We start from the raw sequence: 4,612 nt of genomic DNA, 5'->3' as shown, positions 1-4,612 counted from the left end.
ATTAAAATAACATTATTTTTTTAAAAAAAAAGTAGATGGTAATTGATGAACATGATTGGTTTAGAATTTCTAATAATTGAGTTAATTGATTTTTAAATATTATGTATGTTTTTATTTTTTCTATTTTAATAGCAATGAGATCTAAGTCGTTATAACTTTAATTTTATCCTATAACTTGAATTATCAATAAGTAAGATTTGATAGGGTTACTTTGGTCAATTGAAAATTTGAAATTAATAATTCAGAAAACCCTTTTGCCATTTATTTAATTTCAAATTTTTTTTGCCGTTTATTAAAATGAAACTTCCTAATTTACTATTTTTCTAAATGATAGTATAATTACTACTATGTACCTCATTATTCCTAATTAGAAGTCTTACCTTTCATTTTGAAGATAAATTGTTGAGAAAGAAAAGATATGAGGGCTCTACAAACTTTAAAAAAAATTAAAGCTTTGAATATTATAATGATTCTTTGGATGATAAAGCAATCTTTAAGACTAAAATCGATCGATTTTGATTTTCATGTAGATCTGAAGATTGTAGACTAATTGAAAAAGTAAAAAGATTAATACAAAATCAAAGTTCATCCAATAAATTAAATTTCTTCCAAAATATCATATCAAACAACCACTTTCTTCTAATTTATAAATATATATATATATATAGGTTTTTATTATTTATTTTTCGGAGAAGAGACATTTATATAGGTTGATTCTGTGACATTCTTATATAAAATTTCTTTAAATGGTCCATTGGACATCAATGGGGATGTAGCTCAGATGGTAGAGCGCTCGCTTAGCATGCGAGAGGTACGGGGATCGATACCCCGCATCTCCATTATTATTAACTATTTTTTCTTTTTATTTTTTTTAATTAAAAATAGAAGTGGAGTTGGGCTTCAGCTTGAGCCCAATTCAATTTTGTCGTTCTTCGGCCCAATAACTATGAGATCATATCATATCGCTTCCGACTTTCCTCGCATAAAGATGCATAATTTACCTTTTATTAACTATTACTAAAATTTATACCTTTCCCGTCATATATCCTATTCATACTCAAATGAATCAAATTAAAAATGATAATTAATTAAATTAATCTTATAGTTGTTTATGAGATTAATTTCATAAACAATGCAAGAAAATTTGTATCCGCTTGTTTCCTTAGGCATCTATTCGTATTTTTAAATATATATTATATATTTAATTGTCCTCTTTAATATTCACATAAATTCTCTTAATGCCAATTAATAATTAATTATTTAAATATCAATTGACTTGATAAACGGTGGTGAATTAAAGACAATTTAAAAAAGGTTGATATTGAGTCATTATACTTTATAATAAATACGAGCAAGTCCGTTTTAAACATAAATAAATTTGAGTAAGTCAATACTTTATTATAAATATATAAATTAAATTAATTTTTTTCTTCCATTCTTTTCTCTCCCTTCAAATCACATATTTATTACTTATATATACATATAATAAGATTATTATTTTGAAAATCTACTTTGTAATATCCAAGTTTTTAAAAGTAGGTTTAAAATATATTTGAAATATATATGTAAAAAAAAAAGTAGGTTTAAAATATATTTGAAATAAATATAAAAAAAAAGTAGGTTTAAAATATATTTGAAATATCTAAAACATTTAAATTATAAAAATAATTTTAAATTAAAATTGATTTAAAACAAAAATAAGAGAGAGAAAAAGGCCTTGCCGACCTTGTAAATTGTTTGATGGAGTCTTTGTATCTCTCTTTTTATTTATTTATTTATTCATTTATTTTATATTTTCAAATCTGACGCAGAAAATCCATGTATTAGGTCGGCGCATTTTCCTAGTTGCCGGTTATTTTTATTGTTGTTGTAAATTGTAATTATGCACTAAATTTGATTATAAACTTTGTACTAAAAAGAAAAAATCTGATTACAAACATACTACCAATTGGATAGAACTCCCTAGGCCTAATATATTTTTTTTTTTATTTATTTACATGACTATCTATAATTTGTTTGGCCATTTAGGCCTAAGTAGATTATTTGTTTGTTTGTTTCCTAATTTGTAACGCGATTGTGATGCAAAGTTTATGTCTTTTTTTAAAAAAAGTTTTTTTTTTAGATAAAAGAATTTAGGAATACTCACAAATCATATTGATCGAGGTATGATTTGATACTCAATTAAAAACAATAATTTTAATCAATCAAATGAATATTCACATGTGAATCTCTTCTTAAATGTTAAGAAAAAAAAAGAAAGGTGAAAGAAAACACAAGTTACTCAAATTCAATCAATCAAATGTGTATTTAAGCATTTAAAGTTTAGTGCAACAATTGTGAGGATGATGATCAAATCACTAACTTTAAAAGAAAATATGTCACATACGACTAAACTAAGCTCACTTCGACATTTTAAATTGTCATCATTTACAAAAATAGAAAGAACGATATAATAAAAAAGTATGTAACAATAAATATCACGAATCAAAGTTTCAACATGACCTCAAATGTCTAGGTTCAGAGGGATCAAACATAATCTAATTTATTTAAAGCACTAAATTACATTATTTAATCATGTCACAAGCATAAAAATTTTAATGTATTTTATCAACTCTAAAACCTAGCTTTTCACTTTGCATAAAAAGGAAAAAAAAAAAAAACTAGTTTTTCAATTATGTAATTTCTATTTAGCTAACTACTCGTTACGATTTTGTCGTATATTTATTTGTCTTACTATATAAAGAAGAACAACGTTATTTTAAATTTTTAGATTGAAGACTAGTTCGTCAGCTAATAGAATTGGTTATTAGACTCGAAATGCTTCGTTTCGATTCTTAACTCCATGTTTTTGTCTGGACGAATTGATATTAGGACTCCAAGAATTAAGGTAGAGCATGACTTGTTTATTTCTCGAATAAGCTCTAAACTAATTGCTTCTAGTTTGAGCTCCATCAAAGCCTCATTAAAAAATTGCTTGAACTCCTAGCTTAAATTTCTGAATTGACTCCTTCTAACATAGCAAAAGCTATATTGTGAACATAGTACACGTACCTAATTCTCGTTGATTTACTCGTAAAATAATACTCGCCATGAATGTTTGAACCTATGTCTAGATTTGTTTTTCCTTTATTGTTTTAATGTATTCAACCATGTAACTTATGTACAAATTGCAAACTATTTAATGGAAGTGGATGCAATTACAAATATATGAATGTGTACATTTATAGTCTAGTCCATTCTTTTTCCCCTAAGTGGTTGTTAGGCTTAGGATTCCTTATTGCGCATAAGAAACAAAAATAATAATAAATCTTAAATTCAAACACACCAAACTCTATCTTAAAAAGATAGAAATTTTTGGGACCTCTTATCTGCAATGCTTGAAACTACAGCAAATTAGGTCAACTCATATTGATCCTCTATCTTAATATATGCTTAATCATCATATACTAATAATTATTAATCTAATCATGCTTAATCATTAAACATGACCTTATAGCTAATGAGTATCATAATATTCATAACTATAACTAGGGGATTTTAAAAAATAACCAAATTTAATATTCAAAGTGATTGAGGCTGATAAAAGTCTACCAATGTCCATCAATGATAGAAACTAATTGAAATCTATTAGTATCATCGGTATTTTTCTTTTTTGCTATTTTTATAAATAGTTTGACATTTTTTTCTATTATGAAAATTTTTCTATAACCATTTGTATTAGTTAATTTCATTGATGGTTTTGCCTTTTATTCTCTCGATTATGATTTAATAAAAAAAAAACTAATCATTAAAGTCTCGTTTTGATAACTATTTAATTTTTGTTTTTGATTTTGGAAAATTAAGCTTATAAACATAATTTTCTCGTCTAAATTTCTTGTTTTATTATCTATTTTGTAACATTATTTTTCTTAAACTTGTTTTTATCTTTAAAAATTGGCTTAAAATTCAACTCTTTTATTTAAGATAGATGAAAATCATTGTAATAAATTAATCGAAAATAAGCATAATTTTATAAAACGAAGAACAAAAAATAAAATAGTTATTAAAAGGGAACCTAAATTTTAAATGCATTGTGTATTTGATTAAATGTTGGGGTTTTTTTTAAAAAAATCTTAAAAAGCAAAAAGTTAGAACTCATTTGATGACGTTCTCGTTTCCCGTTTCTCATTTTTTAAGAAACTGACATATTTGATAATCATTCTGTTTCTTGTTCTTAAAATTTGATAAACGTTCCTAAAAATTGGGCCATAATTGAGAAACTATAAAAATAGCTTCTCCTGTTTCGTTTCTATTTTATTTAAAGTTATTTCTAAAATGAATCAAAGTGTCTTTTGGTTAGTTAGTGAGAAAGCTTGCCCAAAAATATTTATTTAACTTCATGGTCTAAGAACCAAATCTCAAGTAAGACCTTAAAAAAAATATATATTTCTTTCTTTTATATTTTATTTTTCTCTATATTTTTTTAATTCATTTTATATTATCTCTTTCTTTTATTTATATCTGTTTTCTTTATTATTATTTTGATATATGTTAATTTAATTTTAAATTTTGAATTTTTAAATATTTTGATTTCCAAATTTCAAATTTAGTTATTTTCAAATATAAGAAAATG

The 4,612-nt window shown here is 24.3% G+C and overlaps 1 non-coding gene across 1 annotated transcript; it reads left to right on the top strand.

Moving 5' to 3' along the window:
* Nucleotides 1-766: 766 nt before the first annotated feature.
* TRNAA-AGC (transfer RNA alanine (anticodon AGC)) lies at nucleotides 767-839 on the top strand. The gene has a single exon. It is a non-coding gene; the product is annotated as a tRNA-Ala (tRNA).
* Nucleotides 840-4,612: the final 3,773 nt, after the last annotated feature.

The sequence above is a fragment of the Benincasa hispida genome, chromosome 9 (genome assembly GCF_027475165.1).
Source record: "Benincasa hispida cultivar pf3 chromosome 9, pf3_genome.v1.1, whole genome shotgun sequence".
NCBI classification, from domain to species: domain Eukaryota; kingdom Viridiplantae; phylum Streptophyta; class Magnoliopsida; order Cucurbitales; family Cucurbitaceae; genus Benincasa; species Benincasa hispida.
The sequence above is the reverse complement of the archived record's forward strand: the minus strand, read 5'-3'. Positions and strand labels throughout refer to the sequence as shown.